Below are 15,506 nucleotides of genomic sequence, written 5' to 3'. Positions count from 1 at the left end.
CACATAAGAGGTCATATGGAGTCCTAAAGAGTTATAAGACACCATATGACCCATTAGCACACCATACAACCCATAATGACACCAAATGGTGTCCTAAGGGGTCATAAAGCACTATATGACCTCTTAGGACACCATATGGAGTCCTAAGAAGTCAAATAGTGTCCTAAGGGGTCGTAGGAGACCATATGACCCCTTAGGACACCATATGACCCCTAATGACACCATATGTTGTCCTAAGTGGTCATAAGGTGTCCTAGGGGTCATACGACAACATAAGACACATAACAATACCATATGGTGTCCTAATGGCTCATAGGACACCATATGACCCTTAGAACACAATACGACCCCTAACAACATCTAAGGGGTTATATGGTATCCTAAGGGGTCATATGACACTATATGATCCATTAGAACACCATAGGACCTATAATGATGCCAAATAGTATCCTAAGGGGTCATAGAACACCATATGACCCTTTACAGCACCATACGGTGTTGTTATGGGTCATATGGTAACTTGAGGGGTCATATGGCATCCTATGACCCCTTAGGACACCATATGATGTCGTTATAGGTCACATGGTGTCCTAAGAGGTCATATGGTGTCCTAAGGGGTCATAGGACACCATATGACCTCTTAGGAAACAATATGACCTCTAATGACACCTAAGGGATCATATGGTGTCCTAAGAAGTCATAGAATACCATATGACCCTTTAGGACACCTTACAACCCATAACGACACCATATGGAGTCCTAAGGGATCATATGGTGTCCTAAGGGATCAAAGAATACCATATGACCCATAACGACACGTAAGAGGTCATATGGAGTCCTAAGGGGTCATAAGACACCATATGACCCCTTAGCACACCATACAACCCATAATGACACCAAATGGTGTCCTAAGGGGTCATAAAACACTATATGACCTCTTAGGACACCATACGACCCATAATGACACCATATGGAGTCCTAAGGGGTCAAATAGTGTCTTAAGGGGTCGTAGGAGACCATATGACCCCTTAGGACACCATATGACCCATAATGACACCATATGGTGTCCTAAGTAGTCATAAGGTATCCTAGGGGTCATACGACAACATAAGACACATAACGATACCATATAGTGTCCTAATGGCTCATAGGACACCATATGACCCTTAGAACACAATGCGACCCCTAACAACATTTAAGGGGTCATATGGTATCCTAAGGGATCATAGGACACTATATGATCCCTTAGCCCACCATAGGACCTATAATGATGCCAAATAGTGTCCTAAGGGATCATAAAACACCAAATGACCCTTTAGGACACCATATGGTGTTGTTATGGGTTGTATGGTGTCCTGAGGGGTCATATGGTATCCTATGACCCCTTAGGACACCATATGGTGTCATTATGGGTCGTATGGTGTGTTAAGGGGTCATATGGTGTCCTAAGGGGTCATAGGACACCATATGACCTCTTAGGAAACAATATGACCTCTAATGACATGTAAGGGATCATATGGTATCCTAAGGGGTCATAGAATACCATATGCCCCTTTAGGACACCATATGACCCATAACGACACCATATGGAGTCCTAAGGGGTCATATGATGTCCTAAGGGATCATAGAACACCATATGACCCATAACGACACCTGAGGGGTCATAATACACCATATTACCCCTTAGTACACCATACGACCCATAAATATTATTCAACCAATACCTTCATTTTCTTCAAATTTTCTACTTTATATACTATCTTCTTTAAAAAAAAACCGACCACCTTGTCAATCTTCTTATCACCTTATATATATGCAAACAAAAAGAAGATATATTGGAAGGAGAGGAAGAGAGAGGGGATGGAGAGAGAGAGAGAGAGAGAGAGAGAGAGAGGAAGAGGGAGAGAGAGAGAGAGAGAGAGAGAGAGAGAGAGAGAGAGAGAGAGATGAGAGAGAGAGAGAGAGAGAGAGAGAGAGAGAGAGGAAGAGGAAGAGAGAGAGAGAGAGAGAGAGAGAGAGAGAGAGAGAGAGAGAGAGGCACCTTGTACACGCTTTAGAGGGGGAGAGAGGGAGACAATACACACACATACACAAAGCTACGGTTTGCAAGTTTGATTTCCCTCCATTTCCCTCCTTTTTGGCATGTTTTATTTTATCAACTTGGTTTCTCGACTTTGTCATCATCAGGTTTACACATCATCAAGTGGGTATTTCTAAAATTTCCACCATATTTTCACCCATCTTCTGAGCTTTCTAACCATATATTTTTAAAAAAATTTGAACAACAATAACATATTATTATTGAATTTCTTTTACCAATGTCTCCATAGTTCTCACAGACATACGTGCACCATTTTTTTAATAAATTTTGATATAATTATCTAAATTTTAAAAAAATTATATATTATTGTAGTGAACTTGATTCTTTACAATTTTTAAAAAAAAATTTGCATTTTCGATTTTTTTAGTGCAACTTATGCTTCGCGCACGAACAGGTACCTAATTTTCAGGATATGCTCTATCGGAAAAATCATAAAAAAAAAAATACTCAACAAAAAATTACAAAAAAATACACATATTCTAGTGCTCACTCTTCACTATCTTTCTGCCAAAGGATTTGTCAAAATACTAAATCTAAATATGACTTTTTTGATGAGCACGTAAGACACTATGTTATGTTTTTTCTAAAAAAATCAGGGTATGTTTCTAGTGCGCGAAGGATTTGACCCCCTTAATCTTATCCAATTTTGAAAAAGTTTAGTATTTTGGAAACTACATTTAGAGTACTACAATATTTGTTCTTTGATTATCTTCATATCTTGAGTGGATGACTTTCAAATTTTGCCTCCAAGTTCAGGTTCACCTGATTTCAAAAAAAAAAAGTGTTCACTTATACGCCCCTTTTTGACCACCATCTTTGTGCACTTACCCAGGTAGAAGTTCAAGTACAACAAACTGATGTGTATATGTTTGTATACATAGAAATATGAGATACTTTTACAATTGATCAATTTCATAGAGCAGTGAATGTGCTATCAATAGAGCTTTCAAGTACAAGAATACGAATGAAATAATTTTACAATCTGAGAATAATATTCCTTTTTTGTTCAATACCCTGAAGAATGAATTCAAGAAAGTACATATAGTGTTCTGCATATTCAAACGGAAACATAACTTACATCCTTAACCGGTCTCTTTAACAAGTACCAGAATGATAATATACTACTCAATGCCTTAACAACATAATGATTTGCTATTATAAATCATGTGATATGAATGATAATTGAAACAATGTTCACAAACAGAGTTAAGATTGTCATTGTTCAAACTGTCTTTCAAATCAAAAGTGCCTCTGTAAAACTATCAACCAACCCAAACTCGGGTTAATAGAAAGACCCATAACAAAGAGAAGGAAAAAACTAAGAACTCAACAAGGGTTAAATGACAAAACATACACCCACATTTGAATGTGCATAACACGACAAGCCCTTGACTAGGGTTAGAACAAAAAACTATACAATTATGCAAAACCCTTAGCTCGAAATACCCTGACTAGGGTTTGATAAACATTACAGTTACAGAAAAAACAAAATCATAAACCCTAAGTATATACCCTAAACAGAAGAATAGGTTTAACAAAATACAATGCTTTACTCCCTTTCACAAATGCATGACTCAACCATTTGTAAACAAAAGCAATTAGAGAGCATTTTCAGACTTAATCATAACATAACCAAAATCCTTAACAGTTTTCTTTTCAAAATACAATGAGATTAAGGATTGGAAACACCTGGTATCGCTAAGACCGACAAGAAAATCTCAACTCAAACTACTTGTACATGAAATCTAGGATCGAAGATTCTCAACCAAAAAGTACTCAAGAACAGTTGCCCAAACTTCTTTCTTTCTGTTATCAAAACTGAACTGTCATTGCAATTCCAAAAGATCAATCACTCTCACAATGTTCTCTGGCCATAGGTAATCCAAACCCTAGCTGATATTAGCATGCCCTAGGTCAAGCTCAAGGGCTTTTACAAATGAAAACAATGCTTTTACAATGATAAGCTTTGAAACCATATAATATGCCTTTACAAAATATCGATGATATGTCAGGTCTCATTCACCACATATTTTAGTCGAGAATAATAAATAAACTATTGTGCCCACTAGATCCTTGTTGGTGGGAAAACGTTATGTCATGTTACCTAGTCTCTTAGGTAACTTCATCAATTTACCATCACCTAGTGACTTAGTCACAAAAGTAACTCATGCAATTTATCACCTCTTTATCTCCAAGTGACTTGGTCACTTATAATACACCACATATGTACAACTATGCCAAGGAACAAGCATTCCAAGCAATGTAACCATGAAATGACATAAATGTCTATGGGAGAATATAACATGCATTTAGAACATTTGACACTAATGCCAAAAATGCCTTAGAGTTAACACTCAATTCATTACGTGTTGTTTTTGCAACTATTTCCACCATAATAATGCAGCATGCCTTTTCAACTTTTCTTGAGCTAACTTTACCCTTAGTGGATCTCCGATTTCCTCCACTTCAAAGTAATCTTCCATCTCATCTATCCAATCAATCAACTGATCTGGATTTAATGTTCCAAAAAAGTTTGCCACTTCCATTTTGTTAGTTTTTGTGATTATCGATAGAATCCTCAAAAATATTTCTTCTCTAGGATCTATAGGTTGTTCTTCTTCTTTTTCGTGTTCTATTTCTTCCAATTCACTTCCTTCATCACTTACATGTCCTCTTTCATTTCTTGAAGCTGATTTCACCTTATTTCTAATATCAGTTCGTATCATCTCTCGAAATCACTCCAACACCTCCTCAATTTTGGGCATCCCTCTTCGAGGTAGCATCTCTGTTACTCTTTTAATTACGGCTTCAAGCTCTCACTGGTCAAGACTTCTTTCTTCCACCTGCAACAACCCACATGAGCTTCTTCACAACTGTTTCACACTTCCATAGGTCCTGGTGTATCCTCTACATGCTCAAGACAACAAGCTCTAATACCATTTGATACAAAAAGCTTCCCCTGCCTTACACTTTTAAAACTCAACACTCAAAACACAAATGCAGAAATAGAGACTGTTTGTTTATAGATGGAAATATGGAAATACACTTCTATTTACATCCAATTCAATTAGTATAAATTTCAATTACAACAAAGGTTTTTACCTAGGCTTTTCTCAATGCACATTCATTTCTTACACACTCCTCTCATTCCATAGCCCACCAATTCCCCCTATCAAAACGCAGTCCTTTCTCCCCTTTTATCCATAATATCCACTGGCTAATTTATATCGCATTCAAAGAAATGCCATATGTTTTCTATTGCTTCCTCTTAACCGATGTCTTTCCAAATTCCCCTGGCTCGATCTTCCTAGATATCAATATATCTTTAGGTCGCTTTGGTTACATTGCCCATGTTGTCTCACCGCAACTTTTCTCTTATTCACTGTTTATGCTTGGAATTGAAATTTAATCAGCTGATACAAGAATTTCGTACAGGCTACAAGGTGGTTGGAAAAATTCGTGGTATTTGGCCTTACACCTACAAAATTAGATTTGCTTGAATTTTCTAAAGCTTTATCAACAAATCTAGTTTGTGCATCATCTCCAATCATCGTCATCCATGAGAGTTTATTTCAATGAAGCATTTTCTCAAATAGTTCATGGATGTGAGTTTTCTATGACATTGAATGAAGGAAAATTATGTACAAGTCATCTTCACCTTCTACAATCATCATTGTTATCAAGAGATACAAACTTTGCAAAATTGACTAGAGTGAAGCCTGACCAAGCACACCAAAACTAAAATCAGGAAATAAACTGGAAGTATTTTCTTTTTTGGTTGGTGTTCATTGCAAATAAACCCGGGTGCTCCTGCACCAACCATGGTTTAAAATGGATTGTGATATGATGTCATTGACGAGGGCATGACAAGTATACCAAAGATGATACACTACCAATTCTATCTTTGGATAGGATCCTTTACCTTAATTTTAGTTGCCCTACCTTTATAATGGTTAGGGTTAGATTTGGGTTTGCTCTTGCTTTCTCCACCCTACTATTATATACAGGCCTTGGAAAAATTAAAATGATGGACTCCATGCAAGGGAACTTTATAATGGCCCCTAACCTAATGATTGGTCTCCTATTTCTCTACCCCTAAGAAAATGAGTATGTTGCCAATATAATAAGTATCGTGAGAATTAATTCATTTATATCGACATAACCAAACTAACTTTTTATTCTAGTTTGATAGGCTGAACTTGTTATAATTGGTTGGTGATTCATTTATATTGATGCTATCAAAGTCACATGTTAATAACCAAGTTGATAAAATAACCACCTTGAACAAATTTAAAGAAAAAATAGTCTTGATTGAATTCTTGTCATGGCTAGTACAATATAAAATGTCAATAACATCCTTATTGCTAGTCATGCATACATTTCATAATGTTGGCTTCCTTTTTAAGCTTGTTACAATCAATTGTCTCGGTTAATTGGGAGCTTCCTTTGGTCTAAGTAAGGAAATAAAAAAGGGTTGCCTAGTATGTCATGGATTCGCTATATTCAACCAAAGATAAAGAAGGGCCAAAAATCATTTATCCTTACACCCAAGGTAACTACCAAATGGATTGTTAGGACATTGGATGATAATTATCCATGGAAACATCTAGTATTCCATCGTACTCAAGCTACTTCAATTGGTTGATCATGAGAATTTGTAAAATGGATGGATAAGCTATTACTTTCTCCTTACTTCAAAATTCATGGTTCAACCCCCCTTCAACTCTATTTGGAAATTCTCATAGAATGAATCTATGAGTCATGGTTTAAGTTGCTCTTCTTCCTTTATTGGGTGTAATTGTCTTCTTCATCTTGACAATGACCTTCTTGCTTTGAACAACTTGTTTTAAAGCAAACAAATCCTTTAAAAAGGCATTCACTTTTTTCAAGACCTCTAACACCCAGTTGGATTCAATTGGATAACATACAACATCTCAAGGCCCAATTAAAGCTTCTCCCTCAGATCACCTCCAGTTCTTCAAATTCAAAGGATTGTTTTTCTTCAACTAGCTGGTTTGATGTCTACCTCCTGCCATGTTAACTTCTATACATTTTTGAAATGGCCAAACAATTGAAACTTCCATTCTTTCCCTTTTAAATTGTATATAGATAAATCCTATCAACTTGTTCCCTGTCAACCCATTTTAATTGTAAATGAAATTGCAAGAACAACCATGTGAAAATAGAACAAGCTAAGTCCTCTTATTTAGAAGTTGAAAGTCGAGATCTAAGCCCAATCGAAGGCTTGAAAAATTCTACATGTGAAGGATCCTATAGGAGATCATCTCTCCATCTCCCTAACACCATCTTGTCTTTTTTATACTAAAAAGAAGACTATCAAGCATGCTTGTTGTTTCTTCCCCCTATGTCTAATGTTTGTATGAGTATCTTCATTTATACCACCCTATCCCTTTTTCTAAGTTTGGTCCTAGAAAGTAGCATTACTCAAGCTATCCTCACATATCAATATCATTTCATATACCTTTAGGCACATTAATTTGAAAAACATTTGAAATTTTTGCTACCATGCTGCATTCTCCCACACTTTCAATTCCATTCAAATGGAAGCCCTAATCATTTGTGTGAATGACTCATTATCTCAACACTTTGAAATCCTCCCTCTAGTCCAACCCAAACCTACATATCACTCTAAGAGAGATACAAGTTCAATACAATGCTTTTGAGGAGAAATTGACTGGTGTTGATTGCAAGACCAATGAGAACATTGTTCTTCTGAGAGGTTGATACTCCCAATGAGTGTCTTGTTCAGGGAGTTGAACTTTCTTATGGATGTATGCTTCATCTTCCTTTTCTCTTTAGTGAGATGGATCATTGTGGTCAGTGGTTATGAATTTTTCCACATGGTTATAGAAAAGTCATTTAGCTTAAAAAATTATATTTAGTTTGTTGCTTGTTTGTAATGGGGTTTTTGAAGGTTGACTACCAAATGATTTAGTATGGCATCAATACTCAAATGGCTATTGTTATGTTCTCTTTGTTTGGCATGTCCACACTTTGTGGATATGTTTTATTTTGTTGCATGTGGGGATGGATATATATATCCTTCTCTTTCTCTTATGAGAATTTATGTAATCAAGGGATTTTAAAAAAGAAAACCTCTTTATGTTGGGTGACCTAAAAAATTTCAAGTTTGTACCTAGCTATCAATTCTATTTTCCATGTTTCTTATGGGTTGCTATCCATTCGGCAATAGTGTCTACCACTACGTTATCTCTTCTAAGATTGTTCATTTCTAGTTATTTGATTATGTTTTATTGCTATTTTTGTAGTGTTTTTTTGCTTTGGGGTAAAAGCACAATGTTGTGTCACCCTTTTATAAAGGAAGCGGCCAACACAAATAAAAGTGTTTTAACTTAGATTGCATAAAAGTGACATTTCTACATTGAATTTTCAAAATGATGTAAATTGATCAAATATAAAAATATTAATGAAATTTATGTCTGTTATTTTTAAAAAAAATTAAAAAATAATTTGATATTTTTTATATATATTCAAAGACAGAATTTTTATTGCTAAAAAATACCGAAAATCAGGAGTTCTAGGTAGTATCACCAAAAAAAATGAAAAAGAACTTATTTTTCTTTGATTTTAATTTTCCAAATAGAGGACATATATATGCAGTGTTAAAAAAAATTAAATTAAATTTTGATGTATTTTTTTTTTGTAATAATATTTTGAAGTCCAACATAGCTGAATTTGGCAGTTTCCATTTAGTATCACCTTTTGTCTACTAAATTTATCATTATAAAAAAAAACCCCTTTTGGAGAAGATTTTCTCATCTAGTCAAAAATATATTTTTTTTATTTTTTAAATATCATTTAATAATTCTTTTGTAATTTGAAATCAGCCTCTTTTTTAACTTAAAAAGCCTACTTGCAATGTTGAGAAAATGTAGTGTCCTAAAATTGCACAATTTGCAATTTTCACCGTATTTCAGTCTTCACCTTAGTTTTTGCGCCCCTTGGCCTGATTCAAGACCTTATTATGCTCTTGCACATCAAAAATGGCATCTAAACTCAAATTGCACCTCATCTGGCACCTTATGTCTACCCCAAAATAGGTTAAGATTGTGGCGCTATGCCATGGTCCTCCCTAAATTGGGCCCAATTTGACCCCTTGGTCCTATTTCAAAATTGAGTGAGATTTCCCTCTCTGTGTCGACTCATGTCAAAAAATTAGCAAATTTCACTGACAGGAAAGTATGTAAAGAGGATTTCCCCTCACATTTGAGCATCAATCAAACACATGAGCATCAAGAGCACACATGAGATCAAACATTCAAGAGCATTTGAGAATTATCAATTTTCTTTCAGCTTAGGAGCAGCAGTAAAGTCAAGTTTCAAGCATTGAAGGAGACATTATTCATTCTATTTTGTTGAAGACTTCCTAAACCCTAACTCCATGTGGAGGCAAGAAAAACTTCACAAGGGGGTATCATAATTCAGTTCTCAATCATAATTCAACATCTCCCTCAAAAGCAGATCCTTTCCTTTCAGTCATTTCAATTATATTTATTTCAATTTCATGGTTAATTCCAAAATCAGGGTTTGACCTAAGGCAAACCCCTATTCCGAACACATGTCCCTTTTTTTTTGTGTGCAAGAAAATGGTACAGAGTTGTACTCCTCATTATAGGCTTCATTCATAGTGACAAATCATCTCCCTTTGGTGTGCAACAATTTCGGAGGATTGTTGTGATGTGCCACGATCTTGGCAATTTGTGAGTAGTTTCGAGGAGCAGGTATGATTCAACTTACATTTCTTAATTCAAGGTGCAGGCAAAATCCTATGACTATAGCTCACTATTTTCATTCTTTTACCTTCATTTTTCATTATTTTACCTAATTTCAACACTTTAACTCACAAAAGAGGAAACCTCCTTCAATTCAAATTCACTTAGCATTTAGTCTTGATCTAATTCATGACTAGATCTAGTGAATTTCCCATCCTCTTTTGAATGTAAAGGCCCTATGTGAAAAATATCACTAGAGATTTTCATTCCTTGGGTGAAAACCCTAGGGAATCATTTTTCCCCTTCACATTTGTGTGAACCCTCGACACGTCCTATGCTTGCTTCTGATTTTTGTTTTCATGTGTATTGTGGTCAAAAAAAGTATAGTTTTTTTCTAATAAGTATTTCAATTCAATATTGAAATCATTACATTTGTCGATTTGTTTGAGAGAAATACAGACAAGATTGAGAAAGAGAAAATCAAAATAACAAGTAGAAATTGTTATACATGCATTAAAGTTATTTAAATCAATACTATTGAGGATGAATTGAAATTTTCCAAATTGAGAAGAATATTAACTACATGAGAGAGAATGAACACTAAAAACTTAACTTCAAAACTTACATGGATAATAATAGTAAAAAAATTAACAAGTAGAATTGATTGAAACTCAACATACCTAAAAACATTCAAATTACTAAGAAACACAATATATAGAGAGAGGTGAAGTGGTTAAACCTAAGAAATTCATCAAAAGTCAAGAATACAATTCATGAGAACAAAGAATAGAGGGATGTTGTAAAATCTATTGAAACTCAAACTGTACATCATGTTGTTGCTTTTAACACAATGACCCAATCGTAGAAATTCATATTTAACTAGAAACAATTCTTTCAAACAGTAATAGTCACTCAAGGATTGCCTATAGTCTCACACATATATCATATTCTCTTTACGTACCCATCATCTATTTCAGACTTTGGGGAGTCCACACACTATTGTTACTGAATTGGCAATTACTTCAATAATAATCATAAATATATGAAGTGAAAGCCAATCAACCACTCCAATGAAGAATACATATGTTTACTTTGACATGCCAAGTCATTCATCAACCGCGACCTCCCTTCTATCGTTTGAATCTAAAAATAAGAGCTCTAAAATCGTCAAAAGCATAAGACATGAAGAAAAAAATTACGCACCACTCATGTAGTGCCCAAAGTTAGACTCCATGAAGTTTGCAAGAAAGATGTGGAGCTAACAATCACAACATCTCACTTTCACACAATAAAAGCTTTTGAAATCATCACACCAAAATAGAATGGACAAATAAAATAGAATGATCAAACCTGTCTATATACCTAGCTTTTGCAACGTTACCAATCAAACTGACACAGGCAACAAATGGGGATATGGGAATAGTCAAAAGGTTACACATGAACATTCACACCATTGTGCCAGGACTTTCAATAAATATTTCCCAATGAAATACAATCCTTTATGGTAGATAATAAACTCAGAAGTTCAAATATTTGCCTTACTTTGATTCAAATAAGCACCATAATGAATATTCAAATAGTGATGTGTCAATTTGAAGTAGACAAACTGGTAGATGATGTGGACAAGTAGCTAGCTCAGACTAACACCCAAGAAGCTCAAACACAAAATCAAGCAGCTTAACCAGACAACTAGGCCAACAATCCCGACAATACTATTTGTAGAATGCATGAAATTCAACTATGAAACATGAATTGAAAGTAGTCCTGCCAACATTAACATAAAGGATTGGAAGACAACATGTACAACTATTATATGGGTTAGTGAATCTTTCCTGTCGATATGATAATTGATAGGTCGATGCATGTATTGGTTAGTTATATTGTGTTGTGCATTGCTTGAACAATCTGAAGTGGTAGATGACCCATACCATAAATGACTACAACTACTTAGAGTTCCTTTCAAGGGAAGGACTTTAGTGCATAAATATCCCAAGCATCATGTGTGAATAAGAGATTCGGTATGTTGCATGAGGTGAAACTTAACAACACAAGAAAGAAAAGAATAAGGGGAATAGCTATAAACATTTTTACCTTTCAAGTGAAAAAAAATGCAACAATATGGATGGAGAGTGAATATACAAATTGAACAAAGACATTTGAAAACATTAATTGAGGAGAATCCTAACCATAGTAATTGAAGAAAACATGAAATTGATTGACAATAAAATATGCATTAAAAGTAGTCTTAACAACTTTAATTGTAATGTCTCCACTTTGAAATATAATTAAAATACAAAAGAATAAAAATAAAAATATAATTAAAATATAATTGAAATACATTTATTTAATATTGAGTAATCATGCATCAACAATATAATATGAATTGAATTAGTTAAACAATATAATATTAATTAAATTAATTAAGCAAATACTTTTATAAGATTTCTATGTTACTAATAACTGAATTTTAACATAATGATGATTAATAAGTATATATAAATTCCATTAATAAGTAAATATTGATTTAGTATTAAATTATAAATAGTAATCGTGTCTCCTAAGAGTCATGATAGTGGAAAAGAAATGTTACTAAGAAGAGGACGTGACTCTCAATAAGTCACGTCTCTCCCAAAATGTTGTGAGTCTACCTTTAAATATGGGCCCATTACTTCTCACAAAGGAGGTTAGGGGGAAAAAGAAAATAAAATAGGGAAATTATCTTCAATCAACTGACAACTCAGCAAACCATTAAACAAGTCCGGTTCTCTTCACCAAGGACAGGTAAGATAATTATGCCCCTAACCTACTTATTATCACATAAGATCTCTTTCAGATATTATTATTTTATATTAGGAACAACACCGATAATACTAAGGATGCTGGAAATATATATTATGTGGTTATATTATAATATTGTTGTTCTGAATTTATATATAGAGAGAGATTATTTTAATATGTCAGATTTAACATTACCTAAGAAAGTATACTGTTTAGTTATATCTGAAATTAATGTTGTTTGTTCAGTAGGGTATTATCAAGAAAATGTTATTAAGTCCATCTTGTGTGAGAGGATGGAGAAGAGTATCCAATGATGACGAGGGGCTTCCTTGTGGTCATAAGGACCCATGAAGTCAAGGAACCAGTTACCCTCTTCATGCTAGTTTTACTAAGATGGAAAGTGTTTAATGCGTTTAAAGGTATACAACTTAGAATGAATAGAAGTGTAATCTAGTGGCAATGAGGGGCTCGCAAGTGATCATAAGGACCCTCAGAATCAAAGAGCCAGATTGCACCTATATGTCAAACCCACAAGGTAAGACTAGTATCGGTAATGGGCTTGAAGGGAAAGCCACATGGGCCGCCAAGTGTAACAAAGAGGTTAGAAGCAACCATTCCTTAGGCTTGGTAAACAACGGACCTGCGTGACCCCTCTCATGTTCCAACCACCCAACTCTAACTGCTTGAATAGATTATATCTAATTACAATAATGGATTATGTATGTAGGTGTTTGCTTTCTTGGGTCCAGGTTGCTCTCCTAAGGCTACATTCTTCCAATACAAGGTAAGTCACAATCTTCGCTTTTAACGTATACAATGTTGTTAGCATTCAGAAATAACTGTTATAATTTGTATAAAAGAGTCAATATCATAACTTGTTTCTTATATCCATTAAAAAATAATTTTATCTAAAGATATTAGATAGTATATGTCTCCTCATTAATCATTTTAATTCAAGTTGTAAATGTATTAAAATAGGAAAATCATTGCTATTAGGCCTATAACTAGTTTGAAAGCAAGGTTTGAAAGCAACAATATTGTAATGTTTCTTTTTCTAGAACATTTTTATTTTTTTCTTCAAACAATAATTCCAACTTAGAATGATACCTACATTATATTTATAAAGATAGTTTTATCTAAAATAGTGAAATTTAATTATAATATTTAACTTTATAACTCTAGGATTAATTCTAAAAATAGATCTTATCTTAGTCTTTTTCTGTAATCCTCCTTCAAACTATGATTATTTCTTCTTGTATCTTTACTTTCGAAGTGCTTTCAGATCTGCTTTAATCAAGGGTTTTTGTGTCTAACTCAACAATGGCAAGATTAAAGGTTTTTAACCTTAACTTGCTAAGAGAATTTAAGAGGTTTCATTTAAAACTTGATAATGAGAAATAAGGGTTTTTTTCCTTAGATCTCTCAAATTAACCTTGGAGTGGTTTCATCCTCTTTGGTTGTAATATTTAATTGCAACCCACTTTATATTTTCCAAATTGGTGATTGATGATTCATTTATTTCCTCTTCCCAAGGAAATGATTTCCTCTTTATATCCATTTTTTGTAGGAGTCGCCACCCTTTGCTCAATACCATGAAGAATAATATGAATGAAATAATTTTACAATCTAAGAATAATATTCCTTTTTTGTTCAATACCATGAAGAATGAATTCAAGAAAGTACATATATTGTTCTGCATATTCAAATGGAAACATAACTTAAATCCTTAACCGGTCTCTTTAACAAGTACCAGAATGATAATGATACTACTCAATGCCTTAACAACATAACGATTTTCTATTATAAATCATGTGATATCAATGATAATTGAAACAATGTTCACAAACAGAGTTAAGATTGTCATTGTTCAAACTGTCGTTCAAATCAAAAGTGCCTCTATAAAACTATCAACAAACCCAAACTCGGGTTAACAGAAAGACCCATAACAAAGACAAGGATAAAACTGAGAAATCAATGAGGGTTAAATGACAAAACATACACCCACATTTGAATGTGCATAACAACAAGGTTTAGAACAAAAAACTATAAAATTATGCAAAACCCTTAGCTCAAAATACCCTGACTATTGTTTGATAAACATTATAGTTACAGAAAAAACAAAATCATAAACCCTTTTCAAAAAACCAAGTATATACCCTAAACAGAAGAATAGGTTTAACAAAATACAATGCTTTACTTCCTTTCACAAATGCATGACTCATAACCATTTGTAAACAAAAGCAATTAGAGAGCATTTTCAGACTTAATCATAACATAACCAAAATCCTTAACAGTTTTCTTTTCAAAATACAATGAGATTAAGGATTGGAAACACCTGGTATCGCTAAGACCGACAAGAAAAACTCAACTCAAACTACTTGTACATGACATCTGGGATCGAAGATTCTCAACCAAAAAGTACTCAAGAATAGTTGCCCGAACTTCTTTCTTTCTGTTATCAAAACTAAACTGTCATTGCAATTCCAAAAGATCAGTCACTCTCACAATGTTCTCTAGCCATAGGTAATCCAAACCCTAACTGATATTAGCATGCCCTAGCTTGAGCTCAAGGGCTTTTACAAATGAAAACAATGCTTTTACAATGATAAGCTTTGAAACCATATAATATTCCTTTAAAAAATATCGATGATATGTAATGTCCCATTCACCACATATTTTAGTGGAGAATAATAAATAAACTATTATGCCCACTAGATCCTTGTTGGTGGGAAAACGTTATGTCATGTTACCTAATCGCTTAGGTAACTTCATCAATTTACCATCACCTAGTGACTTAGTCACAAAAGTAACTCATGCAACTTATCACCTCTTTATCTCCAAGTGACTTGGTCACTTATAATACACCACATATG

This window comes from Cryptomeria japonica, chromosome 10 (assembly GCF_030272615.1).
Source record: "Cryptomeria japonica chromosome 10, Sugi_1.0, whole genome shotgun sequence".
NCBI lineage: Eukaryota > Viridiplantae > Streptophyta > Pinopsida > Cupressales > Cupressaceae > Cryptomeria > Cryptomeria japonica.
The sequence above is the reverse complement of the archived record's forward strand: the minus strand, read 5'-3'. Positions refer to the sequence as shown.